Source organism: Acinonyx jubatus, chromosome X (genome assembly GCF_027475565.1).
Source record: "Acinonyx jubatus isolate Ajub_Pintada_27869175 chromosome X, VMU_Ajub_asm_v1.0, whole genome shotgun sequence".
Taxonomy (NCBI): Eukaryota; Metazoa; Chordata; class Mammalia; order Carnivora; family Felidae; genus Acinonyx; species Acinonyx jubatus.
Window position 1 is genome coordinate 80,773,473 of NC_069389.1, and position 12,903 is coordinate 80,786,375.

Here is a 12,903-nt window from a genome sequence, read left to right on the forward strand (position 1 = left end):
ACTGGAATTAAAAAAATTATTAAATAAATTTGTGTAATAGTTGTTGGGCTATTTATTATTATTTATTATTCTTCCCCGCCTCCCCTGTAACCTACGGCAAACAGTGATCTTCTTATTGTTTCCATAATTTTGCCTTTTTCAGAATGTTATGTAGCTGGGATATGTAATACATAACTTTTTCTGATAGGCTTCTTTCACTTAGTAATATGCACTTAAGATTCCATCTTGGCTTCTCATAGCTTGATAGCTCATTTCTTTTCAGCATTAAATAATATTCCATTCTATGGATATATCACAGTTCATTTATTAGTTTACCTACTGAAGGATATCTTGTATGCTTCTAAGTTTGGCAATGTGAATATATAGCTGCTAACATCTGGGTGTTCAACATCTGAGTGCAGGTTTTTGTATACATTTAAAAGTTGGGCTCATTTGAGTAAATGCCAAGGAGTGTGATTTCAGGATCATATGGTCAAAAGTATGGTTAGGTTTGTAACAAATTGCCAAATTGTCTTCCACTATAGCTGTAGCATTGTGCTTTGACACTCACGGTGAATATCTGTTTTCCTACATCTATGTTAGCACTTGGTATTTTTGATTTTTGTAATTCTAATAGGTATGTAGTAGCACTTAACTGTTGATTTAATTTGCAATTCCCTAAAGACTTAGTAATGCTGATCATTTTTTCATATGCTTATTTGCTATCCATATATCTTCTCATGTGAGATGTCCCTTCAGAATTATCAAAATATTTATTTTTTTTATTGTAGGTACAAAAACTTAATCTGAGTGTAGGAGTGCTGACAATACTGACTCCATCTTTGCCCCTCCAACTTGTTCATGTTTGAACTCTCTCGGGGCTATGTATTCCAGGCCCCTTGGAGATACATATACATACATTAGAAATGCTTCCCAGGGGCGCCTGGGTGGCTCAGTCGGTTGAGCATCCGACTTAGGCTCAGGTCATGATCTTGTGGTCTGTGAAGTCCAGCCCTGCGTTGGGCTCTGTGCTGACAGCTCAGAGCCTGGAGCTGCTTCGAATTCTGTCTCCCCCTCTCTCTGCCCCTCCCCCGCTCATGCTCTGTCTCTCTCTGTGTCAAAAGTAAATAAACAAAAAATAAATAAATAAACGTTAAAAAAAAAGAAATGCTTCCCAAAGTTGGGATGGGGAGAGACTTCTTTTTGCCTCCCAAGAATCTGGTAGAGATTACATAGTCTTTTTTCTTCTGATGCACGGGTGGTGCAACAAGATCTAATTAAAGGTTAGCGGTCAATTAGGTACCTGCAAGTCCTTTGGGATACATACAAATCGTTTGATCTCACTGCAGTGTCCTTCTGCATATCCCTCTATAAAATCTAAATCTAAGACTAAGGCCAGGATTTTGTAGAGAAAATTATGCAGCTGCCATAGATCATTCTCCACCCAATCCTCCCTGTCAGTAAAGTTACCCTGAATAAAACTCTGTGTAAACTGTATTGAGTAGGCTGCTTTGTTTTCTGGTTTCAAAGTGGCTTCTCAGTTTTCAGGATACTTCTAACATAGATCCACTCTCTCAGCACATTTTGAAGGGTATACTACAGTATTGTAAACTGTAAGCAAAGTTTTGTATGGCAGATTTACTGAGCTTTTTTTTTTCATCTTATGTAACAAAAACATTATTCCTGTTAAGAGCAATTCTTCCTTTTCCCCTCCTCCAGTCCCTACAAAGGACATTCTACTTTCTGCTTCTATGAGATGTACTAATTGAGAACCTTTATCTAAGTGGAATTATGCAGTAGTTCTCTTTTTGTGACTGACTTATTTTACTTAGCATAGTGTCTCCCAGGTTCATCTATGTTGTTGCAGTTGGCATGATTTCATCCTTTTTAAGGCCGAATAATATTCCATTATATGTAAATACCATATTTTCTTTATCTATTCATCCATCAAAATAAATTATTATGAATAATAATTATGAATAACACTGAAGCGAACATGAAAGGACAAGCATTTCTTTGAGATCCAAATTTCAAATTTTAATTTCCCAGACATGGGAGAGCTGGATTATATGTTAATTCCATTTCTTATTTTTAATTTGAGAGAGAGAGAGTGGGGAGAAGGGGGAGGGAGAGAGAGAAAGGGAGAGAGAAAATCCCAAGTAGGCTCCACATTCAGTGCAGAGCCCCACATGGGGCTGGATCCCACAACCCTGGGATCATGACCTGAGCAGAAATCAAGAGTTGGATGCTCAACCCACTGAGCCACTCAAGAGCCCCTGGTAATTCTATTTCTAATGTGGGGGAACCTCCATATTCTTTTCCATAGTGGATACACCATTTTATGTTGCCAGCAATAGTGTATAAGTGTTCCAATTTTTCCACATCCTCATCGACACTATTTTTCTTTACATTTTTAGGCTTTTTTTTTTAAAGTTTCATTTAAGTTGCAGTTAGTTAATATATGGTGTAATATTAGTTTCAGGTGTACAATTCAGTGATTCAACACTTACATACAACACTTGGTGCTCATCACAATAAGTGCCCTCCTTAATAAAGGAACACTGTTTTGTTTTTTTTTTTAATGTAATGACCATTCTAACATGTGTGAGGTGATATGTCATTGTGGTTTTGATTTGCATTTCCTGATGATTAGGGATGTTGAACTTCCTTTCATATACCTGATATGCATTTTTATATCTTCTTTGGAGAAATGTCTATTTAATTCCTTTGCCCTTTTTTATTAGGTTATTTAGTTTTTTCTATTCAGTTGTGTATATATACACATACATATATATTACTTTTTTGCTATTCAGTTGTGTATATATACACATACATATATTTTTTAGATAGTAACCCCCTTATAGGATATCTGGTTTGAAAATATTTTTTCCCACTCCATAGTTTGCATTAGTCTCTGTTGATTGTTTCATTTGAATTGCAGAAAAATTTAAGTTTGGTGTCATTTCACTAAACTTTTTTGCTTTTGTTACCTGTGCTTTTTGTGTCATGCCAATAAATCATTGACAAGACCAGTATCATGAAATTTTTACCTGTACTCTCTTCTAAGAGACTTACAGTTTCAGGCCTTTTGTTTATGTATTTAATCCACTTTTAGTTGATTTTTGTGTATGGTGTAACAGAGGGGTCCTTTTTCATTCTTTTGCATTTAGATGCCAAGTCAATTTGATTTGACAGTCTAACTGTTCAAAATTGTGTATTGGTGACCCCCTTGTTGAAGACAAGTTGACCATAAATGTGTGTTTATTTCTGGGCTCTCTGTCTATATGTCTTCTTTCTGCCAGCATCATACTATTTTGACTACTGTAGACTTATAATATATTTGAAATGAGAGTATATTAAGCCTCTGGATTTGTTCCTTTTTTTCTCAATACGTTTTGGCTATTCATCCGAGTCCTTTGGTGGTTCTACATGAATTTTAGGAAGTTTCTTTTTCTATTTCTGTAAAAGTACCATTGGGAATTTTCATAGGGATTGCCTTGAATCTGTACGTTGCTTTAAACAGATTTGGCATTTTCACAATACTAAGTCTTCTGATTTATGAGCTCTGGGTGTCTATGCATTTATTTATATCTTCTATAATCTCTCCACTGTTTTGTACTTTTCAGTGTAAGTTTCGCTCCCCCTTGGTTAAGTTTATTCCAAAATATTTCATTTTGTTTCATGCTATTGTGAATAGTCTGATTTTTATTAATTTCTTCTTGGGATAGTTCATTGATAGTGTATGGAAACAAAGCTGATTTTTGTATGTTGTTTTTATATCTTGCATCATTAATAAAGTTGTTTATTAGTACAAATTTTTTTTTTAGTTTACTTATTTATTTTGAGAGAGAGAGAGAGCAGGGGAGGGGCAGAGAGAGAGAATCACAAGCAGGCTCCATGCCACCAGAGCAGAGCCCGATATGGGGCTCAATCTCATGAACCATGAGATCATGACCTGAGCTGAAATCAAGAGTCTGATGCTTAACCAACTGAGCTACACAGACATCCCCACCATAGCTTTTTTTGTTGTTATCACTTGCATAACATATTTTTCTCTTTTCCTTAACTTTCAAACTATTTTTGAATTTGGAAGTAGGGATTCTCTTGTGGACAGCATAGAGTTGAATCATGTTGTTTTTTAATCCATTACACTTTTGGTGGGAATGTAAATTGATACAACCATTATGGAAAGGAGTATGAAATTTCCCCAATATTTTCTTTTTAGTCATTAATTTCAATTCATTTTCATATTGTGCTTTATTGATTTTTTCTAGTTTATATTTTTTCTTCTCTTCTGACTTCTTTTTTTTAAAATTTTTTTTGGTTATTGTCTTAGTGGTAACCCTGAGAATTTCAATTAACCTCATCAATTTATAAGCGTCTAGTTTGAATTAATACAAACTTAGATACAATTTTGTACCAAACTGCTACTATATGGAGTTCTTACTCCCCATTTTTGTTGCTTTTGTGGTATATTACATCTTAATACCTTGTGTATTAACAAAAAATAGATTTATGATGATTTTTAAGCATTATTGTTTTTTTATTAATGTTTTTTTTTAAATTAATGTTTATCTTTGAGTGAGAGAGAGCGTGCAATTGATGGAGGAGCAGAGAGAGAGGGAGATACAGAATTTGAAGCAGGTTCCAGGCTCCTAGCTATTAGCACAGAGCCTGATGTGAGGCTCAAACTCATGAGCTGTGAGATCATGATCTGAGCCAAATTCGGATGCCCAACTGACTGAGCCACCCAGGTACCTCTAAGCATTAATGTTTTAAATCATACAGGAAACTAGAAAAAAATGGGATTTATAAACCAAAAAGTCTTTAATTCTATTTTTTGTATTTTCTATGTAGTTATCTTTACTTTTGTTTTTTTTAGTTTCAAGTTTTTATTTAAATTTCCATTAGTTAACATATAATGTAATAGTAGTTTCAGGAGTAGAATTTAGTGATTCATCATTTACATATAACACCCAGTACTCATCGCAATTGCCCTCCTTCACCCATCACCCATTTAACCCATGCCCCTGCCCACCTCCCCTCCAGCAATCCTCAGTTTGTTCTCTATAGTAAAGAGTCTGTTTTATGGTTTGCCTCTGTTTTTTCCCCTATGTTCATCCGTTTCATTTATTAAATTCCACATATGAGTGACATCATATGGTATTTGTCTTTCTCTGATTGACTTATTTCACTTACTGTAATACACTGTAGCTCCATCCATATCATTTGACAAGATTTCATTATTTTGTGGGTAATATTCCATCATATGTATATATACACAACTTCCTTATGTATCTATTAATTGATGGACATTTGGACTCTGTCCATAATTTAACTATTGTTGATAATGTTGCTAGAAACATTGGGTTGCATGACCCTTTGGATCAGAATTTTTGTATCCTTTGGGTAAATGCCTACTAGTGTAATTACTGGATCATAGACTAATGTTATGTTTCAAATGTGGCTTTGATTTACTCCCTAGTGTCCTTTACTTTCAACCTGATGGAAATCTGTTAGTAATTCTTGTAACACAGGTCTACTATTAACAAACTCTTCAAGATTTTATCTACAAATATCTTAATTTACTTTTATTCTTGAAGGACAGTTTTCCTGCATATAGAATTCTTAGTTGACAGCTTTTCCTTTCCACTCTTTGTTAACCTATTCTCTTCTGGACTACATGGTTTCTTGATGAAAAATTTGCTGATATTATCTTACTTTGGATCTTTTGTACATGATGATTGCTTCATTTACTTTCAAAATTTTGTCTTTTTTTGGCCCCTGACAGTTTAATTATAATGTGTCTCAGTGTGGTTTCTTTGGTTTATCCTACTTGCCACTTGTTGAGAACTTGGATGTATAGATTCATGAATTTCAGCATGCTTGGAGAATTTTCAGCCATTCTATGTTCAAATTGCCTTTCTGACCTTTTGTCTTTTTCCTTTTGTTGAGACTCCCCTATTGCCTGTATTAGGTATACTTGCAACACACATAAGTATCTAAGGCTATGCTCGTTTCTCTTTTATTCATTTTCCTCTCTGCTAGTAAGTCTGGAAATTTAAAATTGATTGATCATCAAGTTTACTAATTCTTCTGTCTACTCTAACCTGCTGTTGAACACTTTGGTGAAATGTTTATTTTAGTTGTTGTACTTTTTACCTTCAGAATTTTGGTTTCTTTTTATACTTTCTATACTTTGGCTATTGTCTATTTGATTACAATATATTCTCCAGATTTCCTTTATTCTTTATCCATAATTGCCTTTAGTTGTTTGAGAATATTGATGGCACTCAATTTCAAATTTGAAAGCCTAATGTTTGGACCTTGTAAGTGACAATTACTATTATTCATTTTATGTCCATCACTTGTAAATTTGTTGAAAATTGGACATTTTGAATATTATAGTATGGTAACTTTGGAAATGAGATTCTCTCTCTTTCAGGAGCTTGAGTTCTATATGTTGTGGATTATAGTTGTTTTTAAAATTCTTTTCATTATAACTGTGTATTTTGAAGGGGCAACTGGGTAGCTCAGTCAGTTAAGCATCTGACTTTTGGTTTTGCTGAGGTCATTATCTCACAGTTTGTGACCTCAAGCCCTGCATCTGGCTCTGCGTTGGCAGTGGGGAGCCTACTTGGGATTCTGTATCCTCTCTCTGACCCTCCCACACTTGCATAGTCTCTGTCTCTATAAAAATAAATAAATAAACTTTAAAAAAACACTGTGCATTTGTGATGTATGTCCATTGAATTTACATACATTAGATCAGTGGTAAGCTAGTGGTTTTGAGAGATTTCCTTAAATTCCTGTGCTTCCCAATGTACAATGACTGGCATATTGTTTTTTAATATATGAAATTTATTGTCAAATTGGTTTCCATACAACACCCAGTGCTCATCCCAAAAGGTGCCCACCTCAATACCCATCACCCACCCTCTCCTCCCTCCCACCCCCCATCAACCCTCAGTTTGTTCTCAGTTCTTAACAGTCTCTTATGCTTTGGCTCTCTCCCACTCTAACCTCTTTTTTTTTTTCTTTCCCCTCCCCCATGGGTTCCTGTTAAGTTTCTCAGGATCCACATAAGAGTGAAACCATATGGTATCTGTCTTTCTCTGTATGGCTTATTTCACTTAGCATCACACTCTCCAGTTCCATCCACGTTGCTACAAAGGGCCATATTTCATTTTTTCTCATTGCCATGTAGTATTCCATTGTGTATATAAACCACAATTTCTTTATCCATTCATCAGTTGATGGACATTTAGGCTCTTTCCATAATTTGGCTATTGTTGAGAGTGCTGCTATGAACATTGGGGTACAAGTGCCCCTATGCATCAGTACTCCTGTATCCCTTGGATAAATTCCTAGCAGTGCTATTGCTGGGTCATAGGGTAGGTCTATTTTTAATTTTCTGAGGAACCTCCACACTGCTTTCCAGAGCGGCTGCACCAATTTGCATTCCCACCAACAGTGCAAGAGGGTTCCCGTTTCTCCACATCCTCTCCAGCATCTATAGTCTCCTGATTTGTTCATTTTGGCCACTCTGACTGGCGTGAGGTGATACCTGAGTGTGGTTTTGATTTGTATTTCCCTGATAAGGAGCGACGCTGAACATCTTTTCATGTGCCTGTTGGCCATCCGGATGTCTTCTTTAGAGAAGTGTCTATTCATGTTTTCTGCCCATTTCTTCACTGGGTTATTTGTTTTTCGGGTGTGGAGTTTGGTGAGCTCTTTATAGATTTTGGATACTAGCCCTTTGTCCGATATGTCATTTGCAAATATCTTTTCCCATTCCGTTGGTTACCTTTTAGTTTTGTTGATTGTTTCCTTTGCTGTGCAGAAGCTTTTTACCTTCATAAGGTCGAGTAGTTCATTTTGGTTTTTAATTCCCTTGCCTTTGGGTATGTGTCAAGTAAGAGATTGCTACGGCTGAGTTCAGAGAGGTCTTTTCCTGCTTTCTCCTCTAGGGTTTTGATGGTTTCCTGTCTCACATTCAGGTCCTTTATCCATTTTGAGTTTATTTTTGTGAATGGTGTCAGAAAGTAGTCTAGTTTCAATCTTCTGCATGTTGCTGTCCAGTTCTCCCAGCACCATTTGTTAAAAAGACTGTCTCTTTTCCTTTGGATGTTCTTTCCTGCTTTGTCAAAGATGAGTTGGCCATACGTTTGTGGGTCTAGTTCTGGGGTTTCTATTCTATTCCATTGGTCTATGTGTCTGTTTTTGTGCCAATACCATGCTGTCTTGATGATGACAGCTTTGTAGTAGAGGCTAAAGTCTGGGATTGTGATGCCTCCTGCTTTGGTCTTCTTCTGCAAAATTACTTTGGCTATTTGGGGCCTTTTGTGGTTCCATATGAATTTTAGGATTGCTTGTTCTAGCTTTGAGAAGAATGCTGGTGCAATTTTGATTGGGATTGCATTATATGTGTAGATAGCTTTGGGTAGTATTGACATTTTGACAATATTTATTCTTCCAATCCAGAGCACGGAATGTTTTTCCATTTCTTTATATCTTCTTCAATTTCCTTCATAAGCTTTCTATAGTTTTCAGCATACAGATCTTTGACATCTTTGGTTAGATTTATCCCTAGGTATTTTATGCTTCTTGGTGCAATTGTGAATGGGATCAGTTTCTTTATTTGTCTTTCTGTTGCCTCATTGCTAGTGTATAAGAATGCAACTGATTTCTGTACATTGATTTTGTATTCTGCAACTTTGCTGAATTCATGTATCAGTTCTAGCAGACTTCTGGTGGAGTCTTTCGGATTTTCCATGTATAATATAATGTCATCTGCAAAAAGCGAAAGCTTGACTTCTGCTTTGTGAATTTTGATGCATTTGATTTCCTTTTCTTGCCTGATTTTGATGCTAGAACTTCCAACACTATGTTAAACAACAGCGGTGAGAGTGGACATCCCTGTCGTGTTCCTGATCTCAGGGAAAAAGATCTCAGTTTTTCCCCATTGAGGATGATGTTAGCTGTGGGCTTTTCACACATGGCTTTTATGATCTTTAAGTATGTTCCTTCTATCCCAACTTTCTCAAGGGTTTTTATTAAGAAAGGGTGCTGAGTTTTGTCAAATGCCTTTTCTGCATCGATTGACAGGATCATATGGTTCTTATATTTTCTTTTATTAAAGTGATGTATCACGTTGATTGATTTTTGAATGTTTACCAGCCCTGCATCCCAGGAATGAATCCCACTTGATCACGGTGAATCATTCTTTTTATATGCTGTTGATTTCGATTTGCTAATATCTTATTGAGAATTTTTGCATCCATATTCATCAGGGATATTGGCCTGTAGTTCTCTTTTTTTACTGGGTCTCTGTCTGGTTTAGGAATCAAAGGAATACTGGCTTCATAGAATGAGTCTGGAAGGTTTCCTTCCCTTTCTATTTCTTGGAATAGCTTGAGAAGGATAGGTATTATCTCTGCTTTAAACGTCTGGTAGAACTCCCCTGGGAAGCCATCTGGTCCTGGACTCTTATTTGTTGGGAGATTTTTGATAACTGATTCAATTCCTTCGCTGGTTATGGGTCTGTTCAAGCTTTCCTTTTCCTCCTGATTGAGTTTTGGAAGAGTGTGGGTGTTCAGGAATTTGTCCATTTCTTCCAGGTTGTCCAGTTTGTTGGCATATAATTTTTCATAGTATTCCCTGATAATTGTTTGTATCTCTGAGGGATTGGTTGTAATAATTCCATTTTCATTCATGATTTTATCTACTTGGGTCATCTCCCTTTTCTTTTTGAGAAGCCTGGCTAGAGGTTTGTCAATTTTGTTTATTTTTTCAAAAAACCAACTCTTGGTTTCGTTGATCTGCTCTACAGTTTTTTTAGATTCTATATTGTTTATTTCTGCTCTGATCTTTATTATTTCTCTTCTTCTGCTGGGTTTAGGCTGTCTTTGCTGTTCTGCTTATATTTCCTTTAGGTGTGCTGTTAGATTTTTTATGTGGGATTTTTCTTGTTTCTTGACATAGGCCTGGATTGCAATGTATTTTCCTCTCAGGACTGCCTTCACTGCGTCCCAAAGCGTTTGGATTGTTGTCTTTGCATTTTTGTTTGTTTCCATATATTTTTTAATTTCTTCTCTAATTGCCTGGTTGACCCACTCATTCTTTAGTAGGGTGTTTTTTAACCTCCATGCTCTTGGAGGTTTTCCAGACTTTTTTCTGTGGTTGATTTCAAGCTTCATAGCATTGTGTCCTGAAAGTTTGCATGGTATGATTGCAATTCTTGTATACTTATGAAGGGGCTGTTGTGTGACCCAGTATGTGATCTAATTTGGAGAATGTTCCATGTGCACTCGAGAAGAAAGTATATTTTGTTGCTTTGGGATGCAGAGTTCTAAATATATCTGTCAAGTCCATCTGATCCAATGTATCATTCAGGGCCCTTGTTTCTTTATTGACCATGTGTCTACTTGATCTATCCATTGTTGTAAGTGGTGTGTTAAAGTCCCCTACAATTACCACATTCTTATCAATAAGGTTGCTTACGTTTATGAGTGATTGTTTTATACATTTGGGGGCTCCCGTATTCGGTGCATAGACATTTATACTTGTTAGATCTTCCTGATGGATAGATCCTGGAATTATTATATAATGCCCTTCTCCATCTCTTGTACAGCCTTAACTTAAAGTCTAGTTTGTCTGATATAAGTATGGCTACTCCAGCTTTCTTTTGACTTCCAGTAGCATGATAGATAGTTCTCCATCCCCTCACTCTCAATCTGAAGGTGTCCTCAGGTCTAAAATGAGTCTCTTTTTTCTCTTTATCCTTGTCTTTGGTCAATTTCACTATGATATGTCGTGCAGAAGATTGATTCGAGTTACGTCTGAAGGGAGTTCTCTGTGCTTCTTGGATTTCAATGCCTTTTTCCTTCCCCAGTTCAGGGAAAGGTCTCAGCTATTTTTTTTTCAAGTACACCTTCAGCCCCTTTCCCTCTCTCTTCCTCCTCTGGAATACCAATTATGCGTAGATTATTTCTTTTTAGTGTTCTTTTTAGTGCATCACTTAGTTCTCTAATTTTCCCCTCATACTCCTGGATTTTTTTATCTCTCTTTTTCTCAGCTTCCTCTTTTTCCATAATTTATCTTCTAGTTCACCTATTCTCTCCTCTGTCTCTTCAATCTGAGCTGTGGTCATTTCCATTTTATTTTGCAGCTCGTTTATAGAAATTTTTAGCTCCTCCTGACTATTCCTTAGTCCCTTGATCTCTGTAGCAATAGATTCTCTGCTGTCCTCTATACTGTTTTCTAACCCAGCGATTAATTTTATGGCTATTATTCTAAATTCACTTTCTGTTATATTGTTTAAATCGTTTTTGATCAGTTCGTTAGCTGTTGTTATTTCCTGGAGATTCTTTTGCGGGGAATTCTTCCGTTTGTTCATTTTGGATAGTCCCTGGAGTGGTGTGGACCTGCAGGGCACTTCCCCTGTGCTGTCTTGAATAACTGGAGTTGGTGGGCGGGGCCACAGTCAGACCTGATGTCTGCCCCCAGCCCACTGCTGGGGCCACAGTCAGACTGGTGTGTACCTTCTCTTCCCCTCTCCCAGGGGCAGGATTCACTGTGGGGTGGCGTGGCCCATCTGGGCTACTTGCACACTGCCAGGCTTGTGGTGCTGGAGATCTGGCATATTAGCTGGGGTGGATAGGTAAGGTGCACGGGTGTGGGAGTGGCAGGCTTAGCTTGTTTCTCCTTTGGTGATCCACTTCGGGAGGGGCCCTGTGACAGCAGGAGGGAGTCAGACCCACTGCCAGAGGGATGGATCAGCAGAAGCACAGCATTGGGTGTTTGCGCGGTGCAAGCAAGTTCCCTGGCAGGAACCGGTTCCCTTTGGGATTTTGGCTGGGCGAGGGAGATGGCGCTGGTGAGTGCCTTTGTTCCCCGCCAAGCTGAGCTCTGTCGTCAGAGGCTCAACAACTCTCCCTCCTGTTGTCCTCCAGCCCTCCCGCTCTCCGAACAGAGCTGGTAGCTTATAACCTTCCAGATGTTAAGTCCCACTGGCTGTCTGAACACACTCCATCTGGCCCCTCCGCTTTTGCCAGCCAGACTCGGGGTCTCTGCTTGGCCGGCAGGCTGTCCCTCCACCCCGGCTCCCTCCCGCCAGTCTGTGTACCAAGCATTGCCTCACCGTCCTTCTTACCCTCTTCCGTGGACGTCTTGTGTATGCTTGGCTCCAGAGAATCCATTCTGCTTGTCTTCTGGTGATTTTCTGTGTTATTTACGCAAGTGTGGGTGGAATCTAAGTGATCTGCAGGATGCAGTGTAGGTCCTCCTACACCTCCACGTGTTTTTTAAATTTCTTTTTTGAGGTCCTGGTTGATCCATTCATTTTTTAGTATCACTTTGTTTAAACTGCATGTATTTGTGGTCTTTACAAATTTTTTTTTCTTGTGAATGACTTCACGTTTCATAGCGTTTTGGTCAGAAAATATGATGGTATTATCTCAATCTTTTTGTACTTGTTGAGGTCTGATTTGTGACCTACTTTGTGATCTATTCTGGAGAATGTACCATGTACTTCTGTAAAGAATGTGCCTTTTCTGATTTAGGATAGAATTTTCTGTATATATCTGTTAAATCCATCTGGTCCAGTGTTTCTTTCAAAGCCTTTGTCTCCTTGTTGATATCCTGCTTAGATTATCTTTCCACTGATGTAATGTGGTGATTAAGTCCCCTACTATTTTTATATTATTGTGAATGTTACCTTTATATTTGTTATTAATTGTTTTATATATTTGGGTTTTCCAAATTGGGGGTATAAATATTTACAGTTGTTAGATCTTATTTGATAGTACCCTTTGTTATTATATAGTGCACTTCTTCAATTTTTGTTACAGTTTTTGGGTTAAAATCTAGTTTGTCTGATATAAATACTGCTGTTCTGGCTTTCTTTTGACATCCATATGCATG